This window comes from Equus caballus, chromosome 31 (assembly GCF_041296265.1).
Source record: "Equus caballus isolate H_3958 breed thoroughbred chromosome 31, TB-T2T, whole genome shotgun sequence".
In the NCBI taxonomy this organism is placed as follows: Eukaryota; Metazoa; Chordata; class Mammalia; order Perissodactyla; family Equidae; genus Equus; species Equus caballus.
In genome coordinates, this window is record NC_091714.1 from 12784669 (window position 1) to 12802212 (window position 17544).

The 17544-nt window shown below is 44.0% G+C and overlaps 1 protein-coding gene across 9 annotated transcripts in view; it reads right to left on the reverse strand.

Annotated features, from left to right (window-relative positions):
- SCAF8 (SR-related CTD associated factor 8) overlaps positions 1-17544 on the reverse strand; it is a 210809-nt gene that overhangs the window by 19582 nt on the left and 173683 nt on the right. For 2 of the 9 annotated variants that reach the window (XR_011434431.1, XR_011434430.1), the window contains exons 22-23: positions 16706-16794; positions 12903-13092 (exon numbers count right to left, since the gene is read on the reverse strand). The gene's annotated coding sequence lies outside the window, so the exon portion shown is untranslated. Of the gene's footprint in view, positions 1-7127; positions 7368-12902; positions 13093-16705; positions 16795-17544 lie in introns of all 9 variants that reach the window. The other 7 variants (XR_011434434.1, XR_011434427.1, XR_011434435.1 and 4 more) reach the window with 5 other exon arrangements.

Below are 17544 nucleotides of genomic sequence, written 5' to 3' on the forward strand. Positions count from 1 at the left end.
GAGACCCCACAGGGCCACTGAGATCCCAAGGAGTGGCCCAGGCTTGGTCAGGAACAGCTGACAGGGATCCTGGTCAGCGCAGATTCCACAGCTGTGCCCCTCCCTCCCCCCCCCCACCCGCCATGGCAGCAAGTGGAAGCAGTAACCAAACGCCATCTCTATGCGGAGGCACAAATCCACACCATCAAGCAGTATGAAAAAATATATTAAATCTCCAGAACAGAAGGAAAATGACAAGTATCCAGAAAACAATCCTGAAGACATGGAAACCTATAACCTAAATGACAAAGAATTCAAAATATCTATCATTAAAAAACTCAATTAGTTAAAAGAGAATGCAGATATACAACTCAATGAGTTTAGGAGCTAGATCACAAAAGAGCTTGATACTATAAAAAAGAACCGATCAGACATGTTGGAGATGAAAAACACAATGGAGGAGATTAAGAAAAATCTGGACTCCCTGAAGAGTATGGGTGATAATATGGAGGACAGAATTAGCAGTCTGGAGCATAGGAATACAGAAATGCTTCATATAGAGGAGGAGGAGAGAGAACTAAGACTAAAAAGAAAGGAATAAACTCTCTGAGAAATATCTGACTCAAGTAGGAAATGCAACATAAGGATTATAGGTATTCAAGAGGGAGAAAAGAAAGAGAATGGAGCAGAAAGCTTGTTCAAAGAAATAATAGCTGAGAACTTCCCAAACCTGGGGAGGGAGCTGGAAATCCATGTGACAGAAGCCAATAGATCTCCAAACTTTGTCAATGCAAAAAGGCCAACCCCAAGGCATATGGTAGTGAAGCTTGCAAAAGTCAATGACAAAGAGAAAATATCAAAGGCAGGAAGGCATAAGAAAATAATCTACAAAGGAACCCCTATCAGGCTGTCACCAGATTTATCAGCAGAAACCTTACAGGCTAGGAGAGAGCAGAATGATATATTCAAAATTCTGAAAGACAAAAATTTTCAGCCAAGAATACTCGATCCAGTGGAAATATCCTTCAAATATGATGGAGAAATACAAACTTTCCCAGATCAACAAAAGTTAAGGGAATTCATCACCACAAGACACCACCTCCCTACAAGAAATGCTCAGGAAGGCCCTCATACCTGAAAAAGAAAAAAAGAAAGGAAAGCAGTTACAAAACCCAGAGCAAGGGTATAAGCAGAAAGAGAAAATCAGAAAATTGCAGCTGTCCATCAGAACAGGTTAGCAAATGGTTAAGTGTAACATTAAAGATAAAGGGAAGGGAAACATCAAGAATAAATATAATCTTGCCATTTTAACCACAAACTCACAACACAAGAAGAAAAAAAGATGTGACATTAACAATTTAGAAGGGGAAGAGGAGAGGGATGGCACCAGCTTAGTCTAAGGAAACAAGAGGCTATCAGAAATTGGACTATCTTATCTATGAGATGTTTTATACAAACCACATGGTAACCACTAAACAAATAATTAGAGCAGAGAAACAAATTACAAATAAGAAGAAAATTAAGAAAACCAACATAGAAAAATACCTAACTGAACTGGTAGTCCGAAATTCATGGGATGAGAAACAAAGGAAATGCAGGAAAACTGGAAAACGAGCAATAAAATGGCAGCATTAGGCCCCCACACTTAAATAATCACTCTACATGTAACTGGGTTGAATTCTCCAATCAAAAGACACAGAGTGGCAGGATGGATTAAAAAACAAGACCCCACAATATGCTGCTTCCAGGAAACACACCTCAGCCCCAAAGACAAACACGGACTCAGAGTGAAGGGATGGAAGACGATACCCCAAGCTAATAGTGAACATAAGAAAGCAGGCGTCGCCATACTTATATCAGACACAGTAGACTTCAAGGCAAAACAGATAAAGAGAGACAAAGAGGGACATTTTATAATGATAAAAGGGACACTCCACCAAGAAGATATAACACTTATAAATATATATGCATCCAACACAGGAGCACCGAAGTATGTAAAGCAGCTATTAACAAAACTAAAAGGAAACATCAACAACAATACAATAATAGTAGGGGACCTCAACACCCCACAAACAGCAATGGATAGATCATCCAGACAGAAAGTCAACATGGAAATTGTACAATTAGATGAAAAACTAGACCAGACAGACTTAATAGATATATACAGAACACTCCATCCAAAAATGGTAGGTTACACATTCTTCTCAAGTGCACACAGAACATTCTCAAGGATAGACCACAGTTGGGAAACAAAGCAAGCCTCAACAAATTTAAGAGGATTGAAATAATATCAAGCATCTTTTCCAACCATAATGCTATGAAACTAGAAATCAGTTACAAGAATAAAGCTGGGAAAGGGGCAAAGATGTGGATATTAAACAGCATGCTACTGAACGGTCAATGGATCATTGAAGAAATCAAAGGAGAAATCAAATATTATCTGGGGACAAATGAAAATGGGAACACACCATACCAACTCATTTAGGATGCAGCAAAAGCAGTCCTAAGAGGGAAATTCATTGCAATACAGGTTCACTTCAATAAACAAGAAAAATACCAAATAAGAAATTTCAAACTACACCTAACAGAATTAGAAAAAGAAGAATAAACAAGGCCCAAAGTCAGTAGAAGGAGGGAAATAATAAAAATTAGAGCAGAAATAAATGAAATTGAAACAAAAAAGACAGTAGAAAGGATCAATGAAACAAAGAGCTGGTTCTTTGGGAAAATAAACAATATTGATAAACACTTAGCCAGGCTCACTAAGAAAAAAAGAGAAGACTCAAATAAATAAAATCAGAAATGAAAGAGGGAAATCACAATGGATACCACAGAAATACAAAAGATTATAAGAGAATGCTACAAAAAACTACATGCCAACAAACTGGACAATCCAGAAGAAAAGGATAAATTCTTAGACTCTTAAAACATCCCAAAACTGAATCAAGAAGAAATAGAGAATCTGAATAGATCAATCACAAGTAAAGAGATTGAAACAATAATCAAAAATCTCCCCAAAAGTAAAAGCGCAGGACCAGATGTCTTCTCTGGAGAATTCTACCAAACGTTCAAAGAAGAATTAATACCTATCCTTCTCAAACTATTCCAGAAAATTGAGGAAGATGGAGCACTTCCTAACACATTCTATGAGGCCAACATCACCCTGATCCCAAACCTAGACAAGGACAACACAAAGAAGGAAAACTACAGCCAATATCACTGATGAACATGGACGCAAAAATCCTCAACAAAATACTGGCAAACTGAATACAGCAATACATTTAAAAGATCATACACCATGACCAAGTGGGCTTTATACCAGGGACACAGGGATGGTTCAACATCTGCAAGTCAATCAACGTGATACACCACATCAACAAAATGAGAAACAAAAACCACACAATCATCTCAACAGATGCAGAGAAAGCATTCGACAAGATCCAACATCCATTTATGGTAAAAACTCTCAATAAAATGGGTATAGAAGGAAAGTACCTCAACATAATAAAGGCCATATATGACAAACCCATAGCCAACATCATACTCAATGGGCAAAAACTGAAAGCCATCCCTCTCAGAACAGGAATAAGACAAAGGTGCCCACTCTCACCACTCTTATTTGACATAGTACTGGAGGTTTTGGCCAGAGCAAGTAGGCAGGAAAAAGAAATAAAAGGAATCCGAATAGGCAAGAAAGAAGTGAAACTCTCACTGTTTGCAGAATACTTGATCTTATATATAGAAAATCCTAAATGATTTATCAGAAAGCTATGAGAAGTAACCAACAATTACAGCAAAGTTGCAGGGTACAAAATCAACTTACATAAATCAGTAGCATTTCTAGACTCTAACAACAAACTAACAGAAAGAGAACTCAAGAACACAATCCCGTTCACAATTGCAACAAAAAGAATAAAATATCTTGGAATAAATTTAACCAAGGAAGTGAAAGACCTATACAATGAAAACTACAAGACTTTCCTGAAAGAAACTGATGACGACATACAGATAGAAAGACATTCCATGCACATGGATTGGAAGAATAAACATAGTTAAAACATCTATACTACCTAAAGCAATCTATAGATTCAATGCAATCCCAATCGGAATCCCAATGACATTCTTCACAGAAATAGAAAAAAGAATCCTAAAATTCATGTGGGGCAACAAAAGACTCCAAATTGCTAAAGCAATATCCGAGAAACGAGAAGAAAGCTGAGGACATCACAATCCCTGACTTCAAAATATACTACAAATCTACAGTAATCAAAACAGCATCGTACTGGTACAAAAACAGGCACACAGATCAATGGAACAGAATTGAAAGCCCAGAAACAAAACCACACATCTATGGACAGCTAATCTTCGACAAAGGAGCTGAGAACATACAATGGAGAAAAGAAAGTCTCTTCAACAAATGGTGTTGGGAAAACTAGACAGCCACATGTAAAAGAATGAAAATAGACCATTATATTATGCCATTCACAAAAATAAACTCAAAATGGATCCAAGACTTAAAGGTAAGATCTGAAACCATAAGTCTTCTAGAAGAAAATATAGGCAGTACACTCTTTGACATCAGTCTTAAAAGGATCTTTTCGGACACCATGTCTTCTCAGACAAGGGAAACAATAGAAAGAATAAACAAATGGGACTTTATCAGACTAAAGAGCTTTTACAAGGCAACGGAAAGCAGGATTGAAACAAAAACACAACTCACCAACTGGGAAAAAGTATTTACAAATCATATATCCAACAAAGGGTTAATCTCCATAATATATAAAGAACTCACACAACTCAAAAAGAAAAAAATCAAACAACCCAATCAAATAACGGGCAGTGGATATGAACAGACATTTCTCTAAAGAAGATATTTGGATGGCCAGTGGACACATTAAAAGATGCTCATCATCACTGATCATCATGGAAATGCAAATCGAAACTACCCTAAGATATCACCTTACACACATTAGAATGGCTAAAATAACCAAAACAAAAAATAGCAAATGTTGGAGAGGTTGTGGAGAAAAAGGAACCCTCACACACTGCTGGTGGGAATGCAAACTGGTGTAGACACTATGGAAAACAGTATGGACATTTCTCAAAAGATTAAAAATAGAACTACCATATGACCCAGGCATCCCCCTACTGGGTATCTATCCAAAGAACTTGAAGTCAGCAATTCAAAGAGACCCATGCACCCCCATGTTCACTGCAGCATTATTCACAGTAACCAAGACATGGAAGCAACCTAAGTGCCCACTGACTGATGACTGGGTAAAGAAGATGTGGTATATGTATACAATGGAATACTACTTAGCCAGAAAAAAGGATTAAATCATCCCATTCACAGCAACATGGACGGACCTTGAGGGTATTATGATAAGCAAAAAAAGCCAGATAGGGAAAGACAAACCCTGTATGCCTCCATTCATATGTGGAAGATAAACAAACACATAGACAAAGAGAACGGATTAGTGGTTACCAGGGGGAAGGGGGGTGGAAGTGGGCACAAAGGGTGAAGGGGCGCACCTATAATATGACTGACAAATAATAGTATACACCTGAAATCTCACAAGGTTGTAAACTATCATAACCTCAATAAAAAAATAACAGAAAAAAATCGTTAATCTTAGCACTCAAAAAAATTGATTAACTCTTTCATAGAAAAATGACAATTCATATGTTTAAGAAGGAGTCAACCACCAGTCTGGGAGGAAAAGGAAGGCAAGAAAGCCAATGCTTGAGAGGAAGTTTGCCCTTTCTTCCCAGGATCAGTCCCTGTTTCTGATCCCCTAAGTTTTCCATTACTCTAAACCACAAGTTTCTGCAAGGCTCAGTGTTTTAATTAAAGCCCAATGATGAACACAGACTTTCCGCACTTTGTACTGCTTTGCACCATTATGCTTCAAAGCAGGGTTTAAAGAAAACAGTGAGGAGGGGCTCATACTAGTCAACGCGTCACAAGTTTGCATTCCCCTCACACCAAACAACCACAGAATAATGGTGTTCAGAATTATCTGGAGTGTATAGAATGGCACTTTATGATCATTTCCTGGCCTTCAGCATTGGCATTCTGTTCTTGATTTGCCTGTTTCGTGTCCACAAAGTAAAGCTCTGTCTGTGTGACTCAGGCTGTGAAAATGCTTCACTTGGCAACTGACATGGTGTTCCCCCCACAGGGCTCCGCAGAAGTCCAGGAGAAACAAGAAGGCCAGCGCTCGCGTCCCTCCCCTGGTGCCATCTCTAATGGTCCCAGCGGCCCTTGCCAATAGCCACAGTGGAAGGTGGAGGCTGGAAGGGAAAGCCGTGTCCTGAGCTAAACTCTGCTCAGAGAGGCGTCATTCTGAAATTGATGGGACAGTGGGAGACTTTCTTTCCTTCTCTTCCTTCCTTCCTTCCTTCCTTCCTTTCCTCCTTCTTTCTTTCTCCTTCCTTCCTTTCATTCTTTTTCTTTCTTTTCTTTTTCTCTTGATCCCTCTCACTCTCCCCCTCCTCATCCTTCCTCTTTCCTTTCTTTCTCTGCAGGTCTCCTGTGAAAATAAAAGGAGCAAAAATGGCAAAGAAATGTTCTACTAGCAGAGATTTCTGTGGATCACACCGGCCTTTTCCCAAGGCTGTCACTCTCTCTGACTCAGCTCTTTGCTTTCAGGGTGAGAGACACAATTAGCTGCTGTGAAAAAGTATGAAGAAACAGAGAGAAAATTCAATAACTAACCCCAATAGGAGAGCTGCAATTACACTTTAATCTGAAAAAATCACCTGATGGTTAGCTTTATGGTCTGTGCAAATTCTGTGGGTGTCACCCACAGTACCAAGTAGTATCCTTGGCCACGGCATAACATCCAAAGAAGTTGGCAAGATAACCTTGGATCAGGACACTGAATCTTTTATACTTGAATTAAATACTATGAAATGACTTTTGGACTCTGAACACGATTATGACATTCACTGAGTCTGCCAAGTTTACCATGAAAATAAGGGGAAAATATGTAGTTTAAATATTAAATAATTCAATTTTTTTTGGACAGTCTCCTTCTAAAGTGGACCAAGATTGTGTAGGCTGCAGATATTCATTTCACAAAGAAGAATGGGTTTCAGCTATCAGCTCTCAAAGGCCATTCGTTCCAGTTATGGTGTGGACGCACCTCGGAGTAGGATGGCTCCATTGCAGGGCCATAAAGTTCAAGTCCAGGAGGTGAGATGGCATCTTCATTTCAGTCTACTGTTTTGAAATTCCCAGGTCAGCATTTGCTGGTGAGTTTTAAAGGGGAACTCAAGAAGATTTGCAAACAGCTCCAGGCTTGCTGCCTTTTCGATGTTTCAGAGTCATTCTGTTCCTGAGTGTCCATCATCTCAAGTCATTCTCGGCATCCCAGCTCTGCCATCTGTGAATAAGTGTACTGATTTGTGGTTGGTAAGTACCAAGCACTCATCCCAGAAAATTGTCATTTGAATGATTTATGTGCATGTCCTGAGCCCCATCAGGCACTAAAGAGATGGATGCTTTGCTAATAAATCTCACATTCGTCAACATTAATTTAAGGTGATCCAAGTTGGCAGTCAAAAGCATACTTTTCAATAAGCACTCAACTTTTCTTCTATTTAGGAGAATATATTACCAACTTCTGCGAAATACCATTTGCAAGAAGCTGAGCTGGAGTAGGTTTAGGAACTTAGCGGTGTTAAGCTGTCTGCCCCAAACACATTCAGTCCACGTGTACACATGTGATCAGCAAGCAGATGGTGTCACTGCTCACAAGCCCTCCACAGTTGTCTCTGCCCAACCACAACCACTTAGCAGGCTCAGGCAGCCCTGTCAATTGTGCCATCCTGGAAGGGGGACCTGGAAGCACTGCAACAACAGAGGACAGGACCAGAGTCTGTGCTCAGAGGACACGAAATGAAGAAGAAACCTGGACCATGAGCTCTTGGAGATCAGAATCCAGTTGAGGAGATAAGATGGTGCCCATGAAAGTGTAAGTCAAGCAGGAAGTGACCATGTACCCAAAGATGGGCAGAGCTTCAAGGAGGGAGAGATAAACATGTTGGATTGAGCAGAGAAGGTGGCGAGGAGGCTGTTAGAGGCTCAGAACCTGCAGAGGAGGAGGAAGAGGGTCCTGACGGAGGCATGGGGAGGAAGAGTGGCTTGAAGCAGAGGTCACATTGGAACATGGAGTGCCCTGAAAGTCAAGCTGGCAGTTGGCCTGTCCTCTCCCGGGCAACCCAGAGCAGCAAAGGTTTCTGAAGAAGGGAGAAGAAGAAACCGATGTTTTATAAAGCTTAATACAGAGGTTGTGCTGGGGTGGGGGTAAGAAGAATCAGAAGCCTGGTAGTGGACAGAGCTGCTAGGACATCATTGTCATCATCGAGGCCCATGGCTTCGAACAATGGGTGTGTATTCCCAGGTGTGCTCAAGGAGAACCACTGGGATGTGGGAAGAAAATATGGAAATTCTTACTTGTATTTATTTTTTAAATTATCATCTATTTGAGTGTATATTTATATATTTTAAATGAAGATACTAGTTTAATAGAAAATGAATATGTTACAGACTGACTTGTGCCCCTCCCCACCCCCGCAAATTCATATGTTGAAGCTCTAAGCCCCAACGTGACTGGATTTGGAGACAGGGCCTTAAGGAGGTAATAAAAGGCAAATAGGCTCATAAGTGGGGCCTTATTTTGATAGCACTGGTGTCCCTATAAAAAGAGGAGGCGACCACATCTCTGTCTCTGCACATGCACAGAGCAGAGGCCATGTGAGGACACAGTGAGAAGGGGGCCATCTACAAGCCAGGAAGAGAGCTTTACCCAGAAACCAACCTGAAGGTCACCTTGATCTTGGATTTCTGGCCTCCAGAACTGCGAGAAAATAAATTTCTGTTCTTTTTTTTTTTTTTTTTTTTTTATACTTGGGAAGCCTACAACAGCATGCCTTTTGCCAAGCAGTGCCATGTCCACACCCAGGATCTGAACTGATGAACCCCGGGCCACCAAGAAGTGGAACATGCGAATTTAACCGCTGCGCCACCAGGCCGGCCCCTAAATTTCTCTTTAAGCCCCCCAGTCTGTGGCAACCCTACAGACTAATACAGTATATAGTAGGTCAACAATCAAGAATTGGAAGAGGGAATTATATCTCAATTTTTAAAAAAAACTTTAACAAATTGAGGAGCACACAGAACATATTTTCACAATGTGCATGATCAAAAGAGTTTTGGGGAAAATGCTTTAAGGTGGTAGGGGCCTAACTTGAGATGGCAGTGAGTGCTGGAAGCTACTTCAGAGGAAAAATAGAAACTTGGTGAGCCAGTGGATGAGGAAATGAAAGGAAGAGAAGGATGGATGCGCTCTCTGGGTTTTCCACTCTGGGAGCGGGGAGAGACAGCGCCATCTCTGCTAGAGATAAGGATGGCAGAGTTGCTCCCACAAGGAGACTCAGAGAAGCTCAAGGACCACAAGGACTGATGGAATTCCTTGTGGAACGCCCTCTGGACAAGAAAGACAACTTGCTAGAGAGGTGAAAGGAAAATGGGAATTTCAAGGGAAGAGAGACTTTTGAGGGGGATAGGCTGGCCAAAAGTATCAGGGAGGTCAAGTGGAATGAACCGGGAAATGCCTTCTGGAATGCCATGAGGAGGTCATTGAAAACTTTCAAAAAGTGACTTCAGTAGGGGGGAGAGGGTGGGAGCTGGAGCGCAGGGGGTTAAGAGGGGACGAATGGAGAGGAAATGAAGGCAGCCGGTTATGTTTAGATTTCTACTCTTAAAATGTCAGTGTCAAAGTCAGAGCGGTAGGGGGTGGGACGATGTAATGTGTCAGCTTTCCCTTTCATCTCCGACCCCAGAGGAATTCCCTATTACTCGTTAAACAGTGTTAAGTGGTAACTGGGGCTGGGGAGGTGGGACCCGGGGTGGGGGTGGTGAGGCAACAATAAGGTGTTCAATCCCGTTCCAGAACCTTCCAGACAGCTCTGGTTTTGCGTGTGTGACAGAAGATAAGATAGCTCTCATTTTGTAAAGTCAGAAAGCATAAACAATTCTCAAATCCATATACTGATTAGAAGTTTGGAAATTTCTCCCAAATTTCACATCATATTTGATAGCTTAATGTCAGAAGAAGATCTGACAGAAATGGTGGGAAAAGGTTGGAATTCATTTGGGCATCAGTACCAGAGTCTCATCCACCAGCAGTTAGACACCCAGGAGACACCATCTCAGTATTTTGGCTTTCCCTGGATGAAAAACTGTTTACTCTCCATTTCACAACTGTGCAAATAAATCAAAGTCACATGTGAGAACTAATTAATGCTTATAAAATTCTTTGAGATCCACAGATGAAAGGGGCTATTTAAGTGCAGAGTATTATCAGCTAAGGATTGAACAAATCTGATCCTCCTGGAGAATAAACTCTGTCCTGGGAACAAATTTGGTACTTTTGGAAGCTACATTAAACATTTTAGGGGAAAATCAATAATTACTAACTCTTCAATAACCAATCTTTCCGTTTCTAGAAGTATCTTACTAGTTTACATCTTTGGACATTTATGGACTTTGTACAAAATATCAACATCTGTTGCACAGAATCATAGACCCTCAGGGCTGGAGGGGTCACCTAGCCAACTCCTTTGCTCATTCAATTCCCTCTGTGATATGCACACCAATGGCTGCCCAACCCATGCTTGGTTCCTCCAGCAGGGCACTTGTTACCCCCCATTCTCACTTTTTCTCGTCTGAAGATAGTTTTAAAAGTCCTTTTTACCATCTTTTGCATCTTTTAAGGCCAAGGCTTATTTTAGGCTTCTGCTGCCCTAAATCTCTTCTCATGGAAATGAACCTTGGTTCTTCACTCTTCTCTTTCCATATTGGTGCACATGCTTTTAAAATCTGATCCCATTGGCCAGGGCCCAGACTTTCTGCAATAATGACTTGAAACTTTTCTTGCAAATGTGCATAGACTCTCCCAACGTGTTTTGTGCACAGTGACTTGCCTAAACTCGAAAAATAAAACCTGACATGACTGTAGGGTCACATGGCTCATATATATTCTCAGAGAGTGGTTCAACTGGTCACCGAGTGTTAGGCTGAAGAGATCATCTTTAGATCAATGGAATCTGATATTACAACGGCAGTCCCTCCTCAAGCCAATAATGACCTACTAGGATCAGTGAGCACAATTGGTTAGAATAAAGTAATGATGGGCTCGGGGCTGGCTCCCTACAAGGCCTTAGCTGTCTCCTGCCCAGATGGTCCAATGGATTTGCCAGTGCCATTGGTTATGAGAGGGAGGGGCAGAGTGTGGATGGCTCAGAATAATCCCCGCACAGGTCTCTGGAAACAACAGATCATAGTAGCATCCACATGAGGGATACCTCAGGCTGGAGCTCTGCCAGGGAGAAAAGACAGTGACGGAAGGAAAGACAGGAGCCATGAGAAATAAGGCCTCACGGAATATGCCTTGGCTGAGAGAGGGGAGGAAGGGTAAAGTGCAAAGAGAAAGGAGAGGAACATTCAGAAATTACCCAAGGTATGGCCTTGGACAGTCTCTTCCCATACCTGGACTCTCCATGCGGATATCCAATGTGTGTTTGAGGAGAGCCTTTTACAAACTCTTAAGTATGTGTGTGTATGCTGAGGGGCGAGGGGTTGCAGGCAAGTGCATGCTTGCACATGCACGTGCATAAGTGTGTGTGCGTTTGTAAGGTGGGGCTGCCAGTAGGGCGGGGGGTGAGGGGGTGACACTTGCTTGCTTTTTCTCCCTTGGCTCAGATGTTCAGGTAAGGGGAAAAGTACAGGTGGGGCTGGAGTAGGGTTGTACCCAGCGTAAAGGCGGGGAGCCACCCCTAGGGGCATACACCTGAAATCTCAAAGTTCAAAGAGGTAACAAAGGCTGTGTGTGCTCACAGTGTGAGTTTCACACAAATGAAAATATACGCCCAGGTGTTCACCCTCTAGAATTTTACAGTGCAAATTAGGAAGCTGGTCCTCCTAACGTGGCAATAAAACATCAAATGCTCGAGCTACAGTCTCTCAGCAGGCATGGGAAAATGGTTTGTCTTGGACCCGTGGACAGCCATTAATACAACGAGGAAGTTAAAGAAGGAGGAATCATCCAAAGGAAAGTTTCAAGTTCACAGAGAATTTTTCTCCTTGTCCAAACACAACAGCGTCTCATGAATGCCAGACCGTGGGCGCGGGCTGTGAAATTCCACAGAAACAGAATTCTCTTGACGTGAGCTCTTCCTATGGGAGCCTCAGTTCACAGAGGTTTCCACCCCAAATTTATCTGTGGAGGATCACATAGGAAGCAGCTGCGGGGCGCTGGAACTAGAGCGATTCACAGAAAGAAGGCACACTCTCTCACCTCACCCGAAACCAGTCCTTTGTTACGCATTTGACAAAGAACTAACTCTCCAGGAAGACCATTTCACACTAACTGGATATTTAACTTTATGTTCACATAAACATTCAATGGATTATTTACCAATAACAAAAAGTTTTAAAGGAGCTCCTTTAAAACAGAAATTCAGGCAAAGTGTCCCCCATCCCCCCCCCACCCCCAATTAGTGAAAAGGAGACACACTTTTCTCAACCTACCTCAAAAATCGACCTGTTTTGGGGAAAGTAGTTACGTGTTTTCTACTCAGAAAATTATATGGAACAATCTGATACGGTTTCACAAGAATTGTTTGGAGCTGTTGCTAACAAAATGGCTCAAGAAACAGTGTTATGTTTCAAGTTGACAAAAAGTAACTACCCGAGGAGAGGATGTGTCTGCACTGATGGCTCTCTTTTCTGGGTCCCCATGGCACTTAGTCTGCCTGTGACCATTATAATTATATAACTGGAGTTTTTGTGCCTGGCCACACTCTACCTCCAACCTTCCACGTCACTGTGAAGGGTCCTGGAGAAGGGGGCTTACCTTCCTCGTGTTTTGATTCCCCTGGAACCCAGGCCAGTGCCGTGAAGAGACATCCCACGAACGTCTAGTGAGGGTGTGGGGAACAAGCTCAGATGCGGTAGGTTGGGGTCAGATTACACGGGGCTTTGGAATCCGAGCAGAAGAACCTGGTCTTCATCCATCGTCTGCCAGAAGGAGCCACTTAAGCTTTCTGAGCAGAGGGTGAGAGGAAAAATTGTACTTCAGCCCAGCAGTGGGGCACCAGAGTGGAAGCTGTTGCCAGAGGCAGCAACCACAGACGATAGGGGCAAATCTAGACGCTTCAGAAAGTAAAGCAGAACTTGGGGACACTTTCAAGGAAGTGGAAGACATGCAAGTGTAAAGTTGTCTCTAGTCTATGAGATCAGATCACTGAAAGAGATGCCCCCCTAAGAGACACTCGCGTGAGGATGTGGGGGAAATAAGGCCACTGTTGGTCACAGTGAATTTGAAGAGATCCCCAAGCTGAAATGTCTAGACGGCAACTATGACTCAGAAAGGAGTCAGGGCTAGAGATTCCAATCTAGACGTCACCCGTGTAGTGACTGCTCTGAAAAGCGAAGACATCACGCGCATGCCCCAGAATCTGCTTGTCGGGGTGCGGGGGAGAGGTCCAGCCAAGGGTACCCAGAGGATCTGCCCAGGAGCTAAGGGAACCAGGCCAGGCTGCCTCAGGCGACCTCTAGGGAGAGCTTCCTGAGGAACAGGGGCAGGGATGACGGCAGTGGGGTGTCAACAGCAACAGCCTTGGAAGAAAGTGAGGCCCGAGGAAAGACATGGCAGTTTTTTTAAAGGAGGTCATTCGCGGGGAGCAAGACACTTCAGTAAGTGCGGGGAGCAGAGGCCAGGCTGCAGAGCACAGATTCAGAAGAAAGAAAATATGAAGACACCAGCAGCAGTGGCTGTGGGCTGCCCTTGAGGTGGCCGTTCAGGAGCTACAGGAAGGAGCAAGACTGAGGGAGGTTATAATAATCCTCAATCCTGAGCATGGTGTCAAAGCTCCATGTGGGAACAGGCACCCCAACTCTCTTCTCCAGCTGACAGGTCCATACATTACACCTTTAAATGGCCCAGGTTTCTGGACACGTGGTTCCTCTGTGTCCAAAGCCCCTTTGAGCCCAGAGAAAGAGCCCACTTAGAGAGTGCCTGGGGAGCATGTGGAGAGGCCACAGGGCGCCAGGAACTGAGCGTTTCTTGGAACTCTGAGCGCCGGTGCCGGTTTCAAGGCCGCAGCCACATGTGCTGCTGGTAGGGACTGTGTAGAGAGAGCAGATGGCCTGTGGGCTCCCCGGGCAAGAGCACACAGTGGCCACATCAAAGGGATGGGGCAGCGGGACTGTGAGTTCCTTGCTCTTCCCCACGAGTGGACCACAACTCTGGGATGTCACAACTGAGTCCAACTGAATCTAAGCACTTGTGTTGCAAGTACCCATGAGTCGGCCAAGGAACACGGACTCTGACATCTCCTGAGTGAGAGAGATTCAGGGTCAGAGGCTCCTTTCTGGCACATCCTTCACACTGGAGAAAGCTGGAGGGAGCCTGCCGATGTCTTCACATGGCACAGATACTGTAGAGGCGCAGGAATGGGAGGTGCTGCAGTCTGAACGCTTATGCCCCCCCCCCCCATTCATATAATGAAATACTGAGCCCTGAGGTGATGGTTTTAGGAGTGAAGGCTTTGGGAAGTGATTAGGTCATGAGGGCGGAGACCTCATCACTGGGATCAGAGCCCCTATAAAACAGGCCACAGAGAGCTCCCTTGCCCATTCCCCGACGTGAGGACACAGCACGACGGCACTTGCCAGACCCCAACCCCGCCAGGGCCATGATCTTGGATGTCTCAGTCTCTAGAACTGTGAGAAATAAATGTTTGTGGCTTATAAGCCACCCAGTTCGTGGTCTTTTTGTTACAGCAATCCAAATGGACTAAGACAGGCCTTAAAGGAAACTATGATGCAGCCAGAATTTTGGAAGCTTCCAAAAGCCGATAAACTTAGGAGAATCTGGAATCAAAGCAGTGGTAATGCCTTCCTGGCTGGGCGATTCTACCATTTAATGAAGAATAACTGAAGAAACCCCTAAGATTTCATCAAATACTATGTTTGCATTTGACTTCCTTCAGCAAAACGTCCTAAAATTTCCAGAAAATATCCATTAGTGACAAATTATTGTTGCAATTTGCATGGCTCTGATCTTCAAGGGCGAAATGGGTGGTTTCGCTGAACTGAATCTTCAGTGTGAGGAGCACTAGGAACAGACAACACTTAGATAGCTCTTAGCACGCGCCTGCACTGTCCCTGGTGCTTCTTACACACTGACTCACTTCACACGCACAAACCCCCCAACGTAGGTATTTTTACTGCCCCCACTTTACAGAGGAGGAAAGTAAGATAGGAGGAGACTGAGTCCAAGGAAACGCAGTCAGCTAGGGATAAACAGCGATTGGGTCCAGGTAGCAAGGCTCCAGGGTCTGTGCCTTGACCACTGAGCTGTACTGCCTGGAGAAGGCGGAAGTCCCTGACCTAGAAGTTGCTCAGGACGGCAGGAGAGGGAGAAAAGTAAAAATGGAATATGGACATGACGGGGTGAGTGTAGGGGTGGAGGCGTATGGTGGGACCATGGGCACGTGGGAGAGGCCTGCAGCCATTACAATGGGTCCTGGAAAGGCTGTCCAGAGGGGCTGACACATGAGTGAGACTTGCAAGAAGACAAGGGAGGAAGGGGCTGGATATCATGCCAAAGAAGAGCAACAGCAAAGACATGCAGGAACCTGCCAGACGACGGGCCAGAGGGCGAGGAAGGGGCATTAAGAGACGAGGCTGAGGAGGGGGTGGGAAGGGGCCACAGAGTCCCTGAAAGCCAGGCTGGGAGGCTGGATTTAATCCTGCAGGAGATGGGAGCCGATCAGGGGCATTCCCAGGGGAAGGACATGGTTGGATACGCATCCTATTTTAGGTGGAAAGTGGTGAAACTAGGGTAGGGTGTGGGGACTGATCAGAAGGTTAACAATGGCCAAAAAGCAGCCAACTGAGAGCAAATAAGTAAGAAAAAGACCACTTCTAACACTATCTTCTTTCTCTCTCTTTACAAGCACCAACACACCAGCCCCTGCATTGCAGAGAAGCTGAGTTCATCTTGAAAGCAACAAAGAGAAGGGGGTCCTTTTTGAAACTTTTTGGTGGGAGCTTAGCCTTTTGAGCTGGACCACTTATTATGTCATTTTCTTTTCCACCAGAATCCCTGCAGGGGGCAGTGCCGAGAAGGAGCAAATCAGAAGCTCCTGTGTTGTGGGGCTGGCAGCAGAGAATTGCACTGATGACCCCTCCACACCAAGCATTTGACTTCTCCTAGACAGCTGAGAAAATCTTGAGTTGAAATCCAAGGCAGTTACAGGACCCCAAGGCAGCTGAGATGCTCCTGACCACCCAGCTAACTTCAGGACAGCCTGCTTGTCAAGGACTCGTGAAGACACACAGGGACCAGCATGCAACACACAGAATTCACACCGACCTTTTTTTTTTTAAAGACTGGCACCTGAGCTAACCTCTGTTGCTAATCTTCTTCTTTTTCTTTTCTTCTTCTTCTTCTCCCCAAAGTCCCCCAGCACATAGCTGTATATTCTAGTTGTAGGTCCTTCTGGTTGTACTATGTGGGACACCGCCTCAGTGTGGCTTGACGAGTGGTGCCAAGTCCACGCCCAGGATCCGAACCAAGGAGACCCTGGGCCACCGAAGTGGAGGGCGCGAACTTAACCACTCGGCCACGGGACTGGCCCCCACACTGACCTTCTTAAATGCAATCCACAGAGCTGAAGAGGAAAGACTTCACATTCCGCTCGACTGAGCAGCTCCATCATCTTCCAAGTCATTCTGTCCTAGGAGAAAACAAGTAGGCTCATTAATTACTCGCATGAGTTATCAATTCACACCACATCAAACAAAAAGCTCACATTTCATGGACAAGATGAAGTGCAATTCAGAACAAACTGCAGCGATGATCCATGCAAACGCCTGAGTTTTGAGGCTTAATTTATACAAATAACAGATAACCCGACTCTCCCCATTGGTTCTCAGGACAGCTAAAGCATCATTTAGGGTTTCTGCCTGGGAGTAGCAAGGAACGGTTATAGAGAGAAGAGGTTTTAGGCACTGTATTAGATACACACTCTGCAATGACCTTCCCATATTTTCAGCCTGTTCCTGAACGGCAATTTGTCCCTGGCTCCACGTCTTGGAAATCTTAAAGCTCTTGAGCTGGCTGAGGCCTTAGACTAATAGAGTTCAAACCTCTCATTACCCTTAAAAAACTGCAATACAGTCAGAGGGTCAGTTAACGGGAGCACTAGATGTAAAAACTCAAAAGAAACGTATGTTAATTGAGCATCTCTTGGTGCCAGGCCCTGTGTTCTCTGCTCTAAATACATGATCTCACGCAGTTCTCATGATTGCCTCATGAGGGATACACAGGCACAGAGATGGAGGCTGAGTTCTTGGGTTCATTGACTACTTATCTGAGTATCTGCTACATGTCAGGCACCAAGGTAGGTGCTGAGTATACAAAGGAGAAATAGACACACTTCGCTTCCTGCCCATAGGAAGGTCACATTCTGGCAGGGATGGGGGAG